This window comes from Pyxicephalus adspersus, chromosome 5 (genome assembly GCF_032062135.1).
Source record: "Pyxicephalus adspersus chromosome 5, UCB_Pads_2.0, whole genome shotgun sequence".
NCBI classification, from domain to species: Eukaryota; Metazoa; Chordata; class Amphibia; order Anura; family Pyxicephalidae; genus Pyxicephalus; species Pyxicephalus adspersus.
The window spans coordinates 114,285,421-114,308,572 of NC_092862.1; positions in this window are offsets into that span (position 1 = coordinate 114,285,421).

Here is a 23,152-nt window from a genome sequence, read left to right on the forward strand (position 1 = left end):
TATACAAGCATGCTTTTCTTTTGGGTTTAATGATCCTTTTAGCCCCATAAACTTCCCAAAAACTAAATTTGTTGCAATTCTTTATAAAATCATATATATTTGTTGCTTGGTTTGCATTCCTTAAATGGGTTCTCTTCTTGTGTTTTTCATCTTTAAGAAAGAAAGTGGAATCTCTGCTACACTTTATAATAATGAATTGTACCACTGACAATGATAAATGATAGTTGGCCTCATTAACCTTAAAGATTCAATGGAAATACAAGAGTGATTCCAGTTATAGTACTTCTGTGACTTGTTTATAATGTCATAAAAATATTATTGTTGCATCTCTTAATAATGGTAAGTACTGTGGTTTTATAAAATTGGTTTAATGGTGCGCTGACAATTAGAATGAAATTTAGATAATTACAGTGGTATGGTAAGTGGTCTCCTTGAACGGTGTTTACAAACAAATTAACTGATGGATGTACTGTGTAAGGGAATAATAAGTGGTGAATAATAATTATATTACAATCATCAGAATTGAAAGTTTAATTCTAGTTTTGTTGAGAAAAATACAGCACCTGCAGATGGAATATACCATTGTTTAGATTTTAGCAAACTTTTTTTGCATGTTCATACTTTCCTAAGTTCTGATGAAATTCCTGTTTACTCCACCAAGTCCTTTCACAAACTCATTGCTAAATAGAATTGTAAGTGTTCAGTACATTCTCCTGAGCAATCTTTTAGAATAGGACTGGCTGCAGTGTTTGCACCTCCATAGGCATGTATTGGGGTTTACCAGGAGAGAGCAAATGTGTGTAGCCATACTGAAGAAGATTAGAAAAGGGTGGGGTCATTTTTATATTTACTCTGCTAAAAGTTTTTTTTATAATTTTATTTACTTTGTTTGTCTGATTGTTCTGTAAAAACCTATGGTGTTGAACTTTAGGCAGATATAAAATCCGAAATTGTAATCTTTAATATTTTTTAAACACAAACATATTCCTTAATTTGACATGGTATAAGCCCCTTGCCAAACCTGTTGGGTAGAACAATTAAAACAAGGAACCAACCAGGCTAACAAAAGGCATGCGATTGTTTTTTAATTTTGGTATTTTTGGTTGAAGTTCTGCCTTAAAAACTTATAACTAAGCATTATTATATCAGCTGAAATCCCCCTTATTTATACAATTAAAATTAAAGTGGTCCTTGACAATTAATATACCTTTCATTTGAACTCCCTCAAAATCATTCAGCTGTTTCTTTTAGTACTTTGTAAAGCAAGTTCTACTCACTAGGTCCCAGGACCCTTAGTGTGAATCAATAATTCAGTGTAATGGGCATGTCAGCACCGGGTGGTCACTTTTTGCTAATATCACAGCTGAGACTCTGCCATTCTCATCGCTGTGTCCTGGCAGGCATAGTGGGGGCGGGGGTGCTGTCCCAAAAGGAGGTGCTGTTACTATGTCCTGCCCTAACCTTTGGCTTGGATCACTAACTACACCTTGCCTTTCACCTGCCTTCACCTTTTGTATGAATAACTGACAATGCATTGCCTGCACTGACCTTACACCTGGATCACTGACTACATCTTGCATGCTGCCTTCCCTGACCTTTCACCAGGAACTCTGACAATGCCTTGATTGCTGCCTGCCCTGATCTTACCACACTCTGGGACTATGCCTGATGCTCTGAGGGCTGTGTTTAGGTGCAGCTTGCAGCAAAGAGTACAGTAATCATTAGAATTACTGGCCCATCACTCCTTGCAGGGTTCTCTGGTGAAGACCAAATGGCGCTAAGACTTCATGCCTTAGGTGGTCCATGTTACCTACCAGTAGGGGAATGCAACACTCCTCTTCTGGAATGGACCCTGCTACTGGAAAGCCAATACAAAGTATTTATATCCCCCAAGCACATGAAAAAGAATGCTGCTCCCTGCTTCCAATGTCAACTCACCATGGATTATGATAATGGGCATTTAGGTTCCAATGCCGGTGGTTAGTTACGGCGAAGTGAAAAGGAACCTAGAATTCAACTTTAAACTGAAAACAATGTCAACTTTTATTGCCTATATAGAAAACTCATTCTCATGTTCATATTTTAAATCTCCAAACAATGCATTTGTTAAGGTTTCATTTCAGTTCACAGTTAAAGCATATCATTGACTTTATTTATTAATACATTTAAGCAGTTCTATCAACATTTACTGAAGAATGTGAAAGAATTCCACTGACTTTGCTGCCAAAAGCCTTGATACTTAATCAGTATGCCAGCCACGCACACATACATGGATTGTGATCGCTTGACAGGAGGTGAAGGTTCAGGGGGAGCCGAAGTTTACCATTGGCTGCTGTGATCTCAGTACTCCACACAGAGAGAAACCATGCTGATAGTTTTACTTTCTTCATTCTGCTTCAGTGAAACCAAATAAAGATGTGTGACTGAAAGAAAACACAGGCTAAAAAGTAGCAACTGTTCAGGTTCAGGGTATTCTGTTGTGAGAATTCCTCTATTTCCCAGCAACAAGAAAGTGAGAGCGGATCAAAACTGCTTTTCCCTCTGCACACAGGATCAAGACTTCTAAAAGTTGTTTGCAGTAAGTTTATAAAGTAAATGATTTTTTTGTATCTCCAGAGGTTTTAAAGTTAGATGAAGTTCTCAATATTTCATGCCACCACAGAGAGTTTTCATAAAATCTTCCGAAAATCTTCACAACTCAAGAATGAATACACACATTATCAAAATAAATGTAACCGGTGGTTCCTAATCTTTTTTACCAAGATTTCTGCAAAGCTATACAAACACAAAAATAAAATGACCATATCAGGCAAACGGTAATTAAAATTGTTTTATTCAGCAATCCTAGAGACCTGAGAAAACTCCTAAACAACTACAATGCTATGACACAGTAGACACCATACATGTTAAAAAAGTCCTGGGTTTCTGGTAAGGTCGATGATTCGGAAAGGCCCCTTTGTGCATGCCAAGAGCCTCCTGGGATATGTGGCGTATGTATCTGAGGAGCTGTGGTTTCCTATTCAGTTTTTACCACTGCTGCGGAGGGGTCTCTCCTTCAAATTTAAAAAAAAGAAGTATTTAACAAAAACATACTTTTAAATGAAAATTAGACAATTGGCAACAAAGGATTATTCTCAATATACGTATCCCAAAAAACTTTTTAATCTAAGTCTTAAATAAAAGGACTCTCCTTTTCTTTTTTATTTGTTTTATTCTTCCTCTGTTGGGAATTCCTAACAGAAATACTAAATCAACATGGTCATGGAATTTGTTAAAAACTGTACGTATGATAACTGCAATCCCAAGAATTCATCACAAAATTCTTGTCTCGTGGTTTGGCAACATGTTTAAGCAGTGAAAATCTACGTTGTCTAAACTGTCGCTGAACCTTTCTCCCCATAACATGTCTACACGTCTCAATACTTTTTACAAAAAATGGTTAATGGTTATAGGCTTATGTAACAATGGTTTGGAATAACCGAGTGCAAGAAATAATTTATCAGATTTATTATCCGCTCACTGTACATTGTTGAAACCTGATTGGTTACCAAAAGTTATCGTAACACATCATTGTTCTTTGCACTCCGTTCTTATAGAAGAACTTTAGATTTACCATAAGGTACAGTAGGCTGCAGTTCCAAAGAAGCCCCCTTTTCTTATAACATGGTCACAAATGTTTTTCAACATAGCAGAATCAGTTACATAAAATTATTTACACATATTTATAATATTCAGTAATGCATGACCAATAAAGCATGAAATTGTTATTTGTAAAGAGGTGATCCTAGGAATAAGGTGGATTGTTGGATATAACCTCTAAACAACTTAGCCACATTTTGTACAACTTGCATGTAAACTGACTGCATAACATAATTACAGAACAAGAAAAGTCAGCCCTTTTTGAATAATTTAGAGCCAGTAAGAGATTACAAAGTGGTTATAACAGCTTTGCCAGTATCTTGGTAAACATGTATTTCTTCAATGTGCATAGCAGCATTAGCTAATGGGTTTTAATACTGGGTCTCCAGCAGTGACTACCTAGCATAATTAAATTCAAGACCAGTACGTCTAGGAACAGCATTTTGTTTAAAGTGTGTTTAAACTGAAAAAAAAATAATTGCAAGCAGACAAGTTCTTTGCCTGGTCCTCTTCTGGGTTTAGTGCCTTTGACCATAAACTTCCAATTGCTAATTAATCAAACATGTTCCATCCCTCTATGAGCAGACGATCCAACTATTCATCTAAGTATTGCCACTAGTTGTAACCATGCTTCAAAATAGGGGAATTATATTTTTCACATATTTAACATCACTTTGTGTCAAAGGCAGGTAACTATATGGACAATGTAAAGTTTGCAGACTGGTTTTCATTGTATGTTATACCAGACTATTTTTTCATTTTACACTGTTGAATGCTTTGGAAAATTTGCACACTTATTCTTTTTGTTATTATGCCCACATAGTCTCAAAGTGAGTTTATTGAACATTCTTGCTAGGAATGGTTTGCTAAAGGAGTTCTTGCAAACCTGAATTAACATCAAGCACCTTCAGGAAAACTGAAAACAAATGTTTACTTTGGCAAGGTTAACAATGATTTTTTTATGTTAAGTTACCCACTGACTATTTATGTCAGTATTACTGTACTAGGGCAATGAAAGAAATTTAAAAAAATAGGACAAACTTATACATTAAAGGGTACAAGACACAACGCTATAAGTGGAAAAATGCAGTAACAACCAATCAGAATTTATTACTGAAGTCTCTCTTATACACTCATAGTTGCTACATGTCTTTGACTCTTAACTTCCTTATAATGTTCTTAGATTCCTGATTGCTTCTTAATTTTCTCATGAATAATTATTTTATTTGCCATGCAAATAGAAAGCCTGATTTATTAAAGCTCTCCAAGGCTGGAGAGGATACACTTTCATCTGTGAAGCTGAGTGATCCAGCAAACCCGGGATGGATTTCCTAAAAGTAATTTACTATTTGTTAGCAAATTTTTCAATCCTGGACAAGAACCATTTTAGGTGTGCTTGATCACTCAGCTTCACTGATGGAAGTTTATCCTCTCCAGCCTTGGAGAGCTTTAATAAATCAGGCCCATGACCAGGGTAGCTCTGACCTTCTATCCCATCCTTTAACACCACCGGCAGAATCTCTGCCTTCCCCCGGCCCCCACCTGCTTACCAACCACTCCCCACCATTAAAATACCAAAACACTAATTTTGGATTTAAATTGGCTAGCAAGCAGCTGTTTATTAACCATAATGAAATAAATTAACAATTCAAGTAAATAACAAATAATTATCCAATAACCAATAAATGACAAAATAAATAACTCAGTTTTACACTTTACACTGATTTTCAAGCATAAATTGACATAATATAACATAACACCCTAATAAATATACCCTAATTTACTAACAACCTAATTCCTCCCATTTATTAATACATAACCATAAACAACAATATCCATAATGGTATAAAACTCCAACCCCCCCGGTTATACCCCTCGGCATTGGCTACAGAAATTACTAAAATGGCATAAGAGCAACAGTCACAAAGGTTTCAAATGTGACCAGGTCCAATTCCAGGAGGCCCAAGGAGTTTCCCTATGACCAATGCACATTGTTTGTCATACTCCACTATAAACCTCAGGAAAAAAACAACCAATACCCCTTGTCTACATCTGGAATTGAGCTGTAAAACTTTGGTTTTAATGTTAACGTTTGGTAAAATGCTAATGTTATGACAATGTACACAAACTCAACATGCTGGTGTATTGTGGTTCAATTCATTCTGAATGACACCTCAATATACTACCAGTAAGCACCTGCTTTGCTCTGTAGTGTACGATGTACATGTGCCTGCTGAAAAACCCTTTAGTAAAAAGAGCTTCACATTTTCCCTCCATGCAGCAGAAGCAGATGGGAACTAATCAGATGAGGCTGCAGTTTTTACTTTCATGTTATGTTGTAAAAAAATTACATTAAAGCATGAAAATACAGGAAATAAGTGGTCATGGGTAACTTGGCTGTCTACAAAGCATACTACCAAACAGTTTATGGTGAGGTGGGCTAAAAGGAAACAGCCATCATAAAACAGCTGCATGCATTTTGGAATAAATAGCTCTATAATGTTAGATTGTATCTGTACTATAAGCCAGGGTTTCTGGAGTCAATGACCCCAGGGACAGTTTTTAAAGTGTATTCATATGTATTAAAAAGTAAAATAGACATTTAATAAACCAATATGAATAAATAGACCTTTATTCATAATATACTGGTGTGGTGTTGAATGGTGGAATGGTGCTTTATTAATCTAATACATACAATAAAACAATAAAAGACTTTTCTTATACTTGTTTTTCACGTTTGTTGTTTATCTCCACATTTTGGTTATTTCAATGGAGGTCAATAAAGCTCCTGTTCACCGCTTTTACTTTTACTCAATCACCATGTTTTTGATCTGTAATTCAGTTTATTAAGATTCTTTTTCCACTTTAGGGTCTTTACATATTTTCTCTACCTTTTAAGTCTAGTTTGCCAATGTCTGTTGTCTGCTCTTTTATAAATCAAGTAAAAACAAACAAATAATTTTTTTTAATAGGTGTCATAGTAATTAACAAGATTGGCAACTATTAAGCCGACAACAGTGCTTAATTGAACCTAAATGTTTAAAGTTTGTAAGTGTGCACTCTGTTCATTAAAAACAGTTGCAGTTTTGTTTGTTATAAATGGGGAGTTATGGGCACTGCTATTTGCAGGTAATGTCCACAATTCAGCACAAATTTACCATGTTTAGATGTAGAATTTATTTTTTAACCTCTCTGGCGGTCTGAATAATAAGTATTTTTAAATGTCAAAGCGTTACTTTAAAAAATACTTATTATTATTATTATTACTTATATATTACATTTCCTGCCTGGTCCTGCCTCCAAACCCAACGGTCCTGCCCCCCAGCTGCCAATTCGCATGGCCTGGCTGGCATCTTCATCCCCTGGCCTTGCGTTCCCAACGTTCACACGCCTGGGATGCAGATGCCGGGTGGGCATCGCCAGGCGACACAGATGCCAGCCGGTCATTGCTGGAGGACACCGATGCCGGGCATCGCTGAAGGACGCGGCGGGTACCACTGGAGGACACGGCGAGAACCAGGTAAGTTTTAAAGCTCCCTTGCAATTCCACAGAGGTTGTGGCTCAGGGTCCTGCTTTTGGTACTGAAAATTAACCTCGAGCCACACTCAGGAATACCTAGGAGGTTAATAAACAGACAACTGGTACTATTTACAAAAATGTATCACTTCACTGTCTCACAATAATGGGTCAGTTCACACAAAACTCTTACTATTAGGGTGTAAATTTAAATATCAGGTAAATATGATATTCACTCAAACATTCCCTGATAGGAATCAATTACTACTATTAAAACATGTGGACCTGGAAGATTCCCATGAGCGAATGTTTGAGGAAAGTTCTGATTCTGTTTTATAGTTGGAGCTCCTAGAGTCCTTGAGAGGAATTAAAAAACTATCAAGTGATTCATCTTTTCAAAATATAAAATCGCAAATTTTTAGTAGAACCTACCTTTTGAAAATGACTTGCACTGTGTAAGTTGTCCCCAAAAAGGCAGGCAGAAGGCAATAGACTAGTTACCCGTATTGGTTCTCATGTAGGTGATATTTTCTCTGTTACTGCTTTACCATGCCTTGTTCCATATTATGTGGAGATGGCCATCTTAATACAGAACAGATTTGCTTCAACTATTTTAGAGCTTTTAGAGGAAGATTTTTAGAAAGCATCAACAGAGGTGCAGAAAGCAAAGAAACATGGAATGAATGAAGCAAAGGAGAAAGTTCCTTTCACTGTAGGTTCATTGGTTCTTGCCTCTGCTAGACATGAATTATGTAGAGTCACCTCTCTGTTAGATGTATTAAAACATGATTTGTAGGTAGAAGAGAAAGAAAGAGGATTGAGGCTCAAAGGTTTTGTGCAGAAGAGTTAATTGTGTATTTTTCTATTTACAATTAGTACATACATAGTAATAAAATGTAGTTTTTTCCATCATATATCCTGTATCCTGTTAATTTCACAGGGTTTGGATGTTTCTCCTAGACATAGATTTGCTAACACCATACAATATAGGTTAGTTGCAAGCAAAAGAGGACCTGTTAAGGTCATGTATTTCCCGATGCGTTTCGCCGAATACAAGCTTCCTCAGGGGTGTGTTGTTGCAGAAGTTGTATGGTTTCTATATAGTACAGATAAAAACATCAGAGATTACAGTTTGGTATGAAAATTTTCTGATTAGATGTTTTTTAGGATATTTAGCTAGGGGTATTATTCTACTAGTTGCATTACATGAATAATGTTATGCATTAATGACATAAATGTAGGATTAAAAATAATCATGCTAATAACATCTTAGTGAAAAGGTAGATTGGTCTTATCTGATAATTGCTAAAGTGATAAGAAATATTAGTATAATCCTAGGGGTCACTCTCAATTAAATGCCCAATCATGATACATCGACATCCTATGACATAAAATTCATGTTATATAACTAATGTTCAACAAACAATTTCATATTTCATACCGCTGACATATCTGATGTCCTGATAACCTAATATTGGTGTAATCCTGGTTATATCAGTATAATTCAAAGGAATAAAGCAATGGTTTACTTACGTTCAGTTAAAATGCGGTCCAGGCAAAAGAATAAAGGGAGAGGTTTCAAGCTGCATGCTGGTAAGAAGAACTAAAGCTACGTACACACTTCCAATTATTATCGTTGGAAAACGAACGATGAACGATCCTGCACGATATCTACGAACGATCGTATAGCACTGATCCAGCACATAGAGATAACGACACGATCGTTCGTAGATATTGTACACACAATAGATACGATCGTTTGAGCGATAGAGGAACTATGTGCACAACAGGAAAGTGAACGAACGTTCGTTTATACGCATGCTCAGACCATGGACGATCAACGAACGATCATACACACGAACGATGTTCAACGATCGTCATCCAATCCGATCAGCCGGTCCGGTCGTTTGTTTCCAACGACTTTCCTCGTTAGTCAGCGTCGTTGGTTACTTTTTTTACGAACGATTTTTGCCCAATCGATCGTTCGTCGTTCGTTCGTCGTTCGTTTTGAACGATAAAAATTGGAAGTGTGTACGCACCTTTAGTGCAAAGTGTTGAATCAATAATGAGATAGATATGTATAAATAAGGAGTGAAATACTAAAATATTAAGTTCTTACTGGGGGTGCCTACTGATTTAGTATGTTCAAGCCAGAAAATTGGTGGTTTGGATCTAAATCATATAATATTATTTGTGATGATTATTGCACATAACCAGGATGAGGATACATTGCAGATATAAAGTTACAGGGAAGGAGCATTTTGACATAGGAAGCACTCTTCACTTTTTAAGGGTTCAGTTGCACTTTAAAAGCTCAATTTACACATTGAGTAACCTTTGCTGGCATTTGGCCCACTATACCATATGTTATAGTCGTGCCCGGATATCACTCGGTTTTAGGGAGTAGTGGATCGACTTCTATCACAACTAATGTGTATTCTGATTCAAGTGAACCTTCTTACTTATCTCCTGGGGCTTCCCATCAGAGCCCTTTTCAAGATGCACTATAAGCTAAAAGCACACATTTTGAAAACAGCTTGCTGTCTGGCTATTTTAAAGTGGAAATCACCTTCTCCCCCCTCAAAATTAGATTTACACAAACGGATACAGGATATTAGGCAGATGGACTTATAAACAGACAGAATTTAGAATTGTCTAGGAAAACACAAAGAGATATGGTCTATATGCAAGCAACATTATCCCAACTATTTCTGGACCTAGAAAATATTTGATTTCAACCTGTACATAGATGTTCCTCCTGTTTGTTTATCCTATCATTTCCCTTTTTTTGTGTACTTCTTTTTTACTTTTTACACTTTTCACTGTTAACACCATTCTCCCCTATTGTATTTTGTTCATGGTGTACATATCTCTTTATAGTTAACAGGGGATGATCATTCTTTTATTTTATGTGCTGTTTGTAATTGAATTGTACTAATTGTTATGTCTACATAGTATGAGTAACTTGGCCATGAGTTTTTCATCCACATTAGTTAGGCTAGGTACACACGTGCAATAATTGTCATTAGAAAACGAAAGACTGAAGACAGATCAATGATTTTGCACGAATATTTTGAACGATCATATTGTGCACAATTCTGTACATGCACAATCATTCAAATATAATCCACCAATAATGTACACACACTAGATACGATCGTTTGAACAATGCAGGAAGTGACATGTAAAAGAGAAAGTGTACCGCAGAACATCCACGATCACTGAACGACCGTACACACAACGATCGTTGCCCAATCAGATCCACCGGGACGGTCGTTCGTCTCCAGCGTCAATCCTCGTTCAGACGTCATTAACACTTTTTTGTTAACGATTATCGGACGATCAGACGTTTCCAATGATAGTTTTTGCACGTGTGAGGCTTGGAGGAGGCCCTTAGACCCTAGCAGATTCAACACACAATGGACATTCTGTATTTATTTTATATGCTATATATGTATATATTTTATAGGCTATAAATGATGGTTGCAATTCTTTGGTATAACATTATCTTAACTCAATCTCATTGCAATTGTATAACTTTTGCTGAGCTCTCATTTTTGTGTATTTCTGATATATGGGATGTTTGCCCTATACTGTTTATATTCTTACTGTATTGTTTTGTACCTTTTCTTTGTTTCTTTATTGTATCTTTTTTTTAATGTTAATATAAATTTAACAAAGATAACTTTAATCCAATTTACTGCCCAAATTATGCCTAATCCCTTAACTTTTACAAATCCAAACATTAATACACATACATTGTGATTTACTGGCATATATTATAACCCACCAAATTAAAATGTTTGTTTTATATCATTTATTGTTTATTTCAACAAGGTATGAAGGTTGATTAACCCACAAAAGAAGAAATCTTGGGACATGAGTTTTCAGGTTCTTTCTTTTGCTGCAGACATTAAGCATGAGCCAGCGAGTTTTTAAAACTCGAACTCATGGAAATTGTAAGCCAGAACGGCCAGTGTAAATTTGCCAGATGAGATCCAATTAAAAAAAAAAAAAAAAAAGATTGCAGGCTATCCTTATCAATGAATGCAGCGCCGGTGCATTCATTGATCAGCTCAGTGTGGGGTCCCCGGCACTATTCAAAACCTCTAGTGATAAGTACAGCCCGGTGACCGTGGGAATTTTGCAGGCTCAGCTGATTGGAGGTGCACGAGTTCTAATTTTTGCACTGGGAGGGCAAAACATTTTTTTGTATTTAGATTTTGGAAGCAATTTTGTTTGCATCCCATGATCTGACTCCTTTTGTTTTTTTTATTTTATTATTATTTTATTTTTTTTAGTTGTTTTTTATTTTACAGCTATACAGTTTGCCTAAAAAGCTGTAATTTTAACATTGCACAAATACTGGGCCTGATATATTAAAGTTCTCCAAGGCTTGAGATGATACACTATTGTTAGCAAATGCTTTCAATCCAAGACCAGATCCATTCCAGGTTTGCTGGGTCAACCAACTTCACTGATGAAAGTGTATCTCCTCTAGCCTTGGAGAGATTTTTTAACTCAGGCTCACTGTTCCAATATGTCACTATTGTATGAGCCCTTTTACACCTGTAGTGTGCAACCACACAAAGCTGCTGTGCACCTGGGAGTGGCAAACCACACAGGACATAACGTAGATTTACATGTGGCTGAGGCCACAGCAAAAAACGTGAAACAGAAACTTCACAGAAAATCAACTGGTCACTTTTGAACTGTGCCACGATGTGCTGCAGCCACTAATAAAAAAATAGTTCCCATTCACTCCTATTCACTTAAATTCACTTCCAGCTCATGATTCAACAACCTTCACCAAAGATGACCAAAGTTTTTCTTTCTCTTTTTACAGTCCACAAGCATAAATTAGAAGTCTCTTCCCATGCCATAGACAGAAGTGTAGACCCATGCCAACCTTTGGTACAATCATCTACCCTTTATTATGATAAGATATTTTATTATCCCTGGTGAAAAGTTACATAAACAATGTATGTTGTTTAAATAAACATGCAAATAATCACACAGTCACTACAAGAATTTCTAAATAAACACATACGTGTCTCCAACATTGACATCTAAGTATGTACATCTGGGACACATTCAGAAAGTTATTAGGTGAAGTATGTTTGACACTGAAATTGAGGCACAATTACCTGTGATTACACATCACAAACATTTACTTAATTATGTTGTTAATAGAAACGATTGTATTAAGTGTGTAAAGATATGCACAGTCTTTACTCAATTTCCATCTAGGATGTCAAGAGCATTTACAGGAATGTTTGCCTGCACCATTTAAAGCATGTTACCTGCTCATACTATCCCCATGTCAATGTTGCCTAAGAAATACCTTACATTCTTGCAAAAGTCCCAGAAAATTTAAAAATAAAGTAACAAAATGAGCACATTTGCCTAACTGAAATAAAAAAGGAAGTAAACAAAGCTTAACACCAAGAAGATTAAAAAAAAACACTATTTAATTTATATATACTGTATGAAATATTATTAGGCTGAAATGATAATCCGTTGTTCCAAAGCTTGAATTTGTTGTATTTTTTGTAATTACAGATGCACTATGTGTATATGTCTATAATGGTCAAGATCCTCTGCCCCTCCTCAAATACAAGTGAGGCTTTTATAGAAAAATAAAATACTATGCATACAATTCATTATATATATACATTGTTAGGGGAATATTTTCTTGTTGAAATAAAGGGTTTGGCTGAAAACATGTGCAGATGGACAAACCTGCTGTCTCCTTAGTCTAACTGATGGTCCATAGTTTTAGGAGCTATGTGAGGTCCAGACTTGGACAGGTCCAATAGTAAATGTCCATTAAGTCATATATGAAGCTTCTATTTACATAAATAAGTATTCTAGGTTTAATGGATGCATACATACTGGCACTTCTAGATGTCCCCTTGTCAGCCTTTTTAATTACTATTATTATTACTATTATTATTATTATTATTATTAATGAACAGTATTTATAGTGCCATCATATTATGCAGCATTGTACAAATAAACAGGGGTTGCAAATGACAGACAGATACAGACAATGACACAGGAGGAAAAGAAAACCCTGCCCAGTAGAGCTTAGATGCTAGAAATTAATAGATTAGATAGATAGATAGATAGATAGATAGATAGATAGATAGATAGATAGATAGAAAGAAAGAAAGAAAGATAGATAGATAGATAGATAGATAGATAGATAGATAGATAGATAGAAAGAAAGAAAGAAAGAAAGAAAGAAAGAAAGAAAGAAAGATAGATAGATAGATAGATAGATAGATATGGTAATTGTCACACACATGTATGTGGATATTTCAAGAGCACACGTGCAAATGTTTACCATAAAAAAATCCAAGTTAATTCTGTGATAATTATGCTTTTTAAGGACATTTATGGTATAAATCCCTTAAAAGTGTGACAGAGAATGTCACTAATATTTAAATAATAAATGATTATCACCTTCATTTATACTGTTGAAATCAGTCATAATAAATGCAAGCCGGAGATGGAATCCGTTGAAATTATTATATATTCATGTTGTGCAAAAGCTTGCAAAACACAGCTTAAAGAAACTAGATCCCCTGATAAATGGAATTTGCTACTAAACAAAAATAAAATTGCAAAGCTGCAAATAAAAACCACCTTATTGTATATTTAATATTTTGCATTGCAAGTATTCTGTACGCCACTAAATTATCTTGTCTGTACTCTAAGCAGTTCTTTGTAATGACACCACTAATGTGCTCTGCTCCAAACCTTGGGCTGTTTCCAGTGACAGCTTCCATTGTAATGAAAATTTCTTTCAGTCTGGCCAACCTATAGCTTATTCTTCCCCCTCTGCCTGCTGTTGCTGTCGGAGCACTTTAATGGTCAGAAGTCAGGTCAAAGGTTCTGCTAGACTGGCTGAGAAAATATAGTAAATAAGTGACCCATAGAATGCCCTTCTTCATTGATTACCTATTAAAACAGTAACTGAGTTATTCCTTAGGATTAAAATGTAACCCAGGGCACCGAGACTGGAGGCCATTACAAATTAGGTAATATGGATAAATTCCTTGTGCTGCTTTTATTTTTAGTCCAGGAACATACTTTTTTTAAAAGATAATAAAACAAAAAATATAATTATTAAATAATTGACAGCATGTTATAGTACTGGGCAACATTGGCGAATTCTCCATTGTATCAGATGTTTTACTGCAAATGCCTGGGTTGTAAAAGATGATCAATGTTATTGACATTAGATATTACATTCATGTCATTCTGCTGAAGCTGGACAATGATTAAATAAAATAGTAGCATATGGTAGAAGGGGCAAACTAATTAATTTACCATGGTGGTTGTAATAAAACATTAATATATAAACAGTTTGATTTTTACATTTATTATAATTTGTTGTTTTCCAACTTAATGGCTTAGATGTAAGATTGCAGTTGGGTTACATATGTTGTAATTGAAAGCAAATCAGAAAATTCAACATGTGACAGTGGATTGCAATATTAAGATTCGGTCTAGACTTTGACTGATTACAGAACTTCGGAACATGTTCCAGTAGAACTACTCAGGGTGCAAAAGATGCAGAATATTCTTAGTCTGTATGGCTGCATGATAAAATTGAAGGACATTTTACCCCATTCCCGTTTTTGTGCCCGCCATGAACCAAGGCCAAAATCCTCCCACATATAGTACATGCATAATACAGTATATGGAGATCTAGGTTTCAATACCATTAGTGCAAAGGATAACACTGACCAAAGTACAATGTCAGAGAGGAACAATAATGTATTGATCAGGTATATACTGCTGTATAGCCAGAAATCCATCAGTAATATATTGCTATGTGCGATCTGGCTGGAACACAGTTTGTGCATTTTTTTTGGGCCCTGTTTAAAGTTACCAGCTATGGGTCATGCTGAGCAAACCTAAATCTGAACTGCAAAGTAAGGAAACAGTGAACTATAGTAGAGTGGGAAAACTCTTGTTTTAGGTCTTTTTACCACTTTGTGTAGTTTGATAGCGAAATACTAGACTTTGATGGGGTAGCAAGGGGCAACACAAGACATTTTGCCTACTAATAGGCATTTAGGTCACTAATAAGCAAGGACCTGACCTAAGTAGAGAGGGTTTAACATTAAATCCTGCTTTTCTTTAAAATGTAATATAGCTTATTGTCATGAAAACTCACTTTTCCATTACAGTTTGTATTTTATATGTCAAGCAGTACATTGTTTTTCCTGAAAATTTATTTTACAGTATAATATATTAAAATACAGGTTGACAATCAAAAATCCGGCCATCGATAATCCAGTTCTTTCAGTTTTCCGGCATGAATTTTGGATTGGATTTTCAATACAGGGACTGTAGCACACTGTTTGGCCACTAATGTTTTAATCGCACTGTTCTGCAGAAACAGCTGTTAGGTCTTGCTTGCTAAACTAAATACACATTGAGACGTCCCTGCTGCCTGCCCCCTGGAACTGTTCCAGATGTCCGCGGGTGCTGCAAGAGAAATGCTGGTCTGTGTGAGGAGGTAAGTATAAAAAAAAATCCGGATTCTCGAAAATCTCCTCAGGTCCAGAGGTTGCCGGATTCTTGATTGTCAATCTGTAGTATGAGTATAATAAAGTTTTAAACACAAATTAATGTCAAAATAATAAATTAAATAAATTTAAATTTATAATATATATAATATAATATAATAATATAATATAAATAAATAAATTTAAAAAATAAATGTAATAATAAATTTATATTAAACTTTGACATGATTTTGTGTTTCAAACTTTATTATACTCATACTATTATATTATACTGTAAAATAAATTTTCATGAAAGACAATGTACTACTTTTAGACATAGAAATCTACTGTATTGCATTCAATACAGTTATTTTGTATTGAATGCAATACAAAATAATTTGAAATTCCCGCTGTATTCCCGGTGAACGTCAACGCACTCGCCGGGGGACAGATCAAAGAAGAAGACGTGGCCAGAGGATGGCAGGAGCCTGGAGGATGCCGGAAGACACCGATGGGACCAGGTAATTGTTTGTTTTTTACTTTTTTAGTTACCCCGGGTGTGACTCGGGGTTTCCGCTTTCAGCATGTTTTTTTTTTACCCCAACTCACACTTTTGGTTAGCGCTGGGGAGGTTAAAGTGAGTCTGTCATCATGTATTTAAAAGGTGCCAGGCAAGTTTGTAAAGATGTTGTTAAAAGAAAGTACCAAAGAACCCAGAGGAAAGGCAAACCCATACAAACATCGGGAGAACATGCAAACTTCTTGCAGATAGTGTCAATGTATTCAATCCTAGGAGCCAGCACTGCAAAGGGGAGAGTGCTAGTTACTCCAACCATGCCACCTTCATTTTAGATCAGGACACTGCAGGGTTTCAAAGTTCCTTTTCTGTGATAGGTGGGCACATTTCCCCTAGATCCAAAAAGCATGTCCCAATGGAACAAATAGAAAAATAACTCTTTGAGTCTGATTTATGAAAGTTCTCCAAGCTGGAAAAATAACCTCTCAGTGGACTATCAAGGGAGAACCTGGGTGATCTAACACACTTGAAATGGATTTCTAAAAAAATATATTTTTTAATTGGCAAATGTTTTCAATCCTGGACTTTATCTATTCCAGGTTTGCTGAGTTGCCCAGGTTTTCCCATGATAGGCTATACTCTCCAGTCTTGAAGAGCTTTATTAAATCATGTGTACCTATTTCTCAGACCTACTGAAAATTAGAGAAACTAGTTACTTCAGTTGCTCAAGTGCCCTAGCTATATCCTAGGGTCTCAATCAGACCCCTGCTAATACAAGTACTGTATATTTTGGTGACCTTTTAGCCTCTAACCTTCTGAAGAAGGTTGCTTCTTATTGTCTCTGTCTTTATAAAGCTATGTTTTGCTTTGCTAATCTTGTCTAATATCTGTATCATATCTTTCTTGTCATGTGCTGCTGTTCCCATGAACGTATCTCCTGTTTCCAGCTCCTTCTTCTCATCCCTCAATTGTATTTGCTGTCTATGTATATTTATTTGTGTTCTTTGTTTCTATTAATTCTACTTCATGCCTTTATCCTGTTTCCCCTTTTTCACTTCTTGTGCTACCTACTGGGTATCATTTGTGTACTGCTTGTGCCCTGGCTCGCACTGGTTATTCAGTTATTACCATTCACAATCACTCTCCATTGTTTTCTCCTTTTTTCAAGTATCCAGCTACATCTTTGCCTAATTTCCAGTGTACCTCTCCTGTTTACTGTTTATCCCATTGTAGTCAGCTATACACTCATGAAGACTGCCCTCTGGGAGCAATTCTGAATAACAATTCCATCCTTATCATTAGATGTTCTAGTGAATGCTGAGCCTTTTATCATCTGCTGGTGTCACTAAACACACTCTGCTTTTCTTTTTTGTTAGAGCTGATTCTTTGGCATGCAGTCAAAATTTAGCTTTTTTTACCAGGTATTTGCCATCAATCTGACAAGCCCCAAATAAGGATCCTGTAATCATTTTAGCTACAATCATACTAATTGATGTAGAGGTCTTTGACATGGTAGGGTTTGGACATAAACTTTGTTATAAATATATAAAAGCCTCTAATCCCATTCCTATAGAAAAATCAAGGTAATTCTATAAGGATTTTTGTTGGTATTATTTTTTATCTGTCCCTTGCTTGATCTGTTCTTTAAAGCAAACCCTATCAGCGAGCACAGTAGGAGCCCAGATACCAGGACTACCATATTGTACTTAGAACTTTCTAAAATATTATTCATTTCAGTAAGGGGGTATTATATTACCATAGATGGCAGAGAGATTTATATAGCCTAACATTGTTAACTGGGCAATTGTAAAGAATACAAAAACAAAAAATGTAATGTTTTTTTGGCCTTGTTTCAAGAGAGCTGTAGCAGTCACCAGATACAATTATCATGGCTAATTACTAATTCTCCCAAGAATAATTGTCCAATTAGATTTGAGGATCAAAATTAGCCATTTTAGAAGTTCACTTCAGGTCCATGGGTACATTAAAGTGGAACTAAATTGCTTTGAAATGTTGAGGTCCTCAGGAGCTGTTGCCAAAATATTCAAGTATACTTATCACATATGCACAATATAGAATGTTTATATTGTAAAGTGTTCTTCTCTAGCTATGCAATACGAGCTGTCCCCCTGACACCGGGGTCCGATCTTCTTCTGGGTTTTGAATATTTGGTTGTCTTGACTCTGGATGGAAAGTAATAAGCTAATTTAAACTCATGAACAGTAAATTTCTTTGACACAGAATAATGTTAAAAATGTACACAAAGCAATGTCCTAATGTAACTCTTTCAGCATAAAAAGCTACCTGTCAGCATTGTTTATAAAGGCCCCATTTGAAATATTTTAAAGAGAAACGAAACCCAAAAGTGCCTAAAACAAAAACAATTCACTTACTTTCAATCCCGCAGGGCAGTCCGATCCATCTTGAGATCTCTTCCATCGGGTCCCGCGTTGTCCCGGGATCCGGGGGCGAGCCGGCGTGCCAGGCACCGCCATCTTCGTCGAGTTTAGGTACGCTTTAAAATGAAGACCTTCAAATCTTTAGTAGCAAATCCATTGGAGATTCTGCATTGTAAAGCAATTTGCAACAAATACCGGTCTACATGGTATATCATTGTTATTATTTCTGTACATTCTATATTTTACAAATAAATAATTTATTTATTAATACAGTTGTATTTATGTTATGTGCACAGTACATGCTGAACTGTCTAATAATAAAAACTGCATTAGATCTGCATTTCTTATTCTGCTCCTGCTGACTAAAAATCTACATTGTGTCCAATAACAGAGGTTGGAGCCAAACTTGTACAACCATCTATAGAAACAAAATGGTAAATGTAAGATAATCAAATGCACTTTTTTAGATTTACCTATGTAAAAAACATTTTTAAAATGTTAGTGTATTTTTACTGCTTTACATAATACAGAAAGAGAATACATGGAAATTGACTATACATTCCTTTTAAATTGCAATGACACTAGATAACTAGGATTTTTTTAGTCTTGGATGCCTATTATGGTATGTGTATGAGTATTTTATTACACTTTTAATGATTATGTCACAGCCAATACCATCACAGAATAACAGCACAGTGAGTGAAACACCAGTTCTGTTCAAACACATATTATCAAATATTCTGCACAGAACATGAACATTAGGTAAAAACTTTTTTTATGAGAATACATTACTTGTTAACATTAACTCTACACCATGGGGTTAGTGGATAGGAAATTGAGTTCACGGGCCTGCCTAAGGCATTGTGTTTCCATTATACCCGGCTTCTTCATTATCAGTTACAACCACTGTGACCGTGTTTCTGCCTGTAATCACGTCTGTGCTGCTACTCAATATGTTCCAAAGAGGCAATTTACAGTGCATTGAAATTGACTAAATGGTACTTCAAGTCAATGGTAGTGTTCCGATATTCTGATTAAGAGTGAAATTGATTCTGAGACATATTAGAATATGTATAGAGTGTAGCCCTTCTAGTTAAGGAAATAATTCTTCCAGTAAATAGTATTATATAGACTCTGAAGAAGAGAGCTCATACAGAGATTGTATCAGTAATATAAGAGAAAGGTTGGGATGTAAGTCGATTAACCTGGTATGTCGTAGTAACCACACACATTTCAGGAGAACCTAAATGAAAAATAGGAGAATACTGACCTAAACCCATCTTCTTGATGATATAATCTGTGTAATCCAGTAATCAAAGGAAGGTGTGGATGTTATTTGTGTTTTATATCAAAGTCCTTCTTTCTGGCAATAAAATAAAAAAATGCTAAGTTTCAGTCACATGTGGAAGTGATCTTTAGCTCTTCATTGAGAATTATATGCCAAATGTATGTCTGAAAACCCATTGTTAGATATGTCAATTTATATTGTTTCACCCTTCTAACATAGCCACAAAATACAAAAGTGGGATGATAAAAGAGTAACATACTGTATATTTTTTTATTGGGCTCATTGAAGAAATAAGAAAAACTACAATGGAATAGTTCCCCTTGTATCACATTTTAAAAATACCTTCAATTTTATTGAAGTTTTAATACACAGTTCCAGTTATAATATTTTATTTTTTTAATATGATGTGTATGTATAAACATTTTATCTGTTTTAGATTAGAATAGGGAGAGGTAAATTACCTGTCAGCCTAAATTGTCCGGTTAAACATAACATAGCATGAGCTAATGTTAATGTAAACATACCCTTCATACATATGATAGGTTTTTGTTGCTCAAATTGCTGCAGTGAGCCCCCTTCCATTCCTACTTCTTTCTCTTTACAGAACAGGTTGCTCATCTAAGACCCAACATATAACAGTAATTAAAAGTGTGTACAGACTTTACAATACACTTTACAATACAGATTGTACAAAAAAAGACAATTTACAACACCCAAAAATAAACAAGGTCCTAGATCCTCTTACATGTCCTTTTGATTTTAGGTTTATATACTATATAAATGATACATAATAAAGTTAATGGACCTGATTTATTAAAGCTCTCCAAGGCTTGAAAGGATACACTTTCATCAGTGTACCTGGGTGATTTAGCAAACCTGAAATGGATTTCTTAAAAGTTCAATGCTGTTTGTTAGCAAATGTTTTTAATCCAGGACCAGATCCATTCCAGGTTTGCTGGATCACCCAGGTGCATTGATGAAAGTGTATTTTCTGCAGCCTTGGAGAGCCCAACCCAACCTTTGGCAAATGTACTATGTGTGTACTAAGTGTATCAGGGATGATTTTGAACAAATAGGACCTTAGGCAAACATGTAGTAGGGGCACAAGGTATCAGCTCTCTGCACTCCTGCCATTCCTTCAGTTGGGGTCCTAGGGAAGGTAGAGTCCTGGGCAGTTGACTTATTTGCCTTACCCTAAAACTGTTTCTGTTCATATTATTATTGCTGCAAACAACTTCCCCCAAAAGTATTATGAGCTATAGCTCACTTTTGTTGAGAATGTCTGGACATTGATCTCATGGGCCAACGAGGAAGAGGTATACAAGGATACATATATATTTTTCAGTTAAATGGGATTGGTATTACCTATAACATACATTGTCTAGATTAACTGAGCAATAAACAGATCAAGCTAGTAAATCTTCAGGGTAATTAAACAATTCAGCTTACAATGGCAAGAAGTCTAACTGAACAGTAAAAGTAAGTATTTGACAAAAGCATTCAATTAAGATGAGCATGGGTTGTGGAGGTTGGCAATGAAATTGCTGTACTGTCAAAATGCCATAGATTTTTTTTTGTTTTGACATTAACAACCCAGATGCCTTGTTCTGACTCAGAATATTCCTCTGCCAAGTGAAACAGCGTTGATGAGGTGTACAGACAGATTAATGTTTTATACATTTTACAGTACAGTTAGGAGAACCCATCAAAGAGCCCAACTGGCCCATGTTGAAGTGCCATAGTAGGTAATGATATGAGGTCATTCATTCCATTAGTCCCAACAAGCTGACTTAAAAACAGGCTGATTTTGTCAAACTCATCTCAGGCATTCTGCCAAAAAATGACAAGGGCATAACTAAAGAAGTCTGGGATATGGTCCAGAACCCAGAATTGTAGCTCTGATGAGTTACACATGCCAGGTCTAGCTGACAGTATATATATATATATAGATATATATATATATATATATTTGCATAGTCAGTAAAAAACAAACTATCAGGGATCTCTGTGAAAAAACACAGTTTGTGCTGACTGCTGAATCAGTCACTTTTCAATAACAACCAATACCTACCAGCCAGAATCAAAACTTAACCTTCAAGATCTTCCTTGGTTCCTTGGTAAAACTCCTTCCTGCATATTTTTAATGATCCCTGATATATTTGTAAGACATGCATTCACAACTTCACTATTCATTGTTAAAACACACAAAACTGGCTATATTAACCCAATATTGAAAAATTCAGTTGACCTAAATTGAGGAGAAGCTACTTTGAATTTTTTAATAGACAACAGAGTGCCCAGGACATTTGAAACCTTTTGTTGGCTGTGTTGATCACCCTGTTTCCCCTTTTGGAGATGTTAGTGTAACAATACAGCTGGAACCTCCTAGGGAGTAGTTGTAATTATTTAATTGATCTGATGAACAGTATTTGCATATTTCAAACAATAATTATGTCTAATGACTGTCCACTTAGCCACCAAGCACTGCTTTGTGAGAGGTCACCAGCTGTCCTAATGTAAACCACTCCTAAAGTTTAGGCTCTTTTAATGCAACTACCAAAATGTACTCACTAATGCCATGCAGGGAAGGGGGATCACTTCCAAAAGCTAGGTGAGCAATAATGAAAAGTAAGTATTTTGATTTTGTCAAAAGATCATGCCAGGTTGTATAGCTAGAATTATTCTTGGCACCAGCATTCATTACTCACAGTTGTACCCAGTGAGTTATTAAAACCTGAACCCTGCCAGGTCTGAGTGTGGAAAGTCTTCAGTATTTTTATGTGACCTGTGATCCTGCAGTTTTTTTAACCCTATTACCCATAACAGCCTTTTCTGTGACCCATCTTGACTCCTTGTCTCTCCCACCTCATCTCCTGGTACCTTGTCCTCCATACAATTACTGATCTGGCCTGTTTCTGCCCCCTGACTTGGCACATGCTTGACATTGGCTTAAGAACTACGTCTTCCCTGTCGCTCAACATCCCAAGTTCCTGTAATTCCAACACCACAATACCTACCCATACTCATGCCATTTCTTTGTTCCTAAATCCTCTTCTTATCCAGGTGTTCATACTGCAGTATACGAAAACATTTATCTCTATTAGCGCCTTATGATGATTTCACACTTACAATCCTATGACTGGTAACATATTGGTAATTGGAAAGTAACATTTTACTATTCCAGCCAGCAAAGGAGGGGAGCACCATGAACAGTCAATTTTTATATTGCCCTTCCTAATTTTCCTGTAACAGAACCTTTTTGTCAAC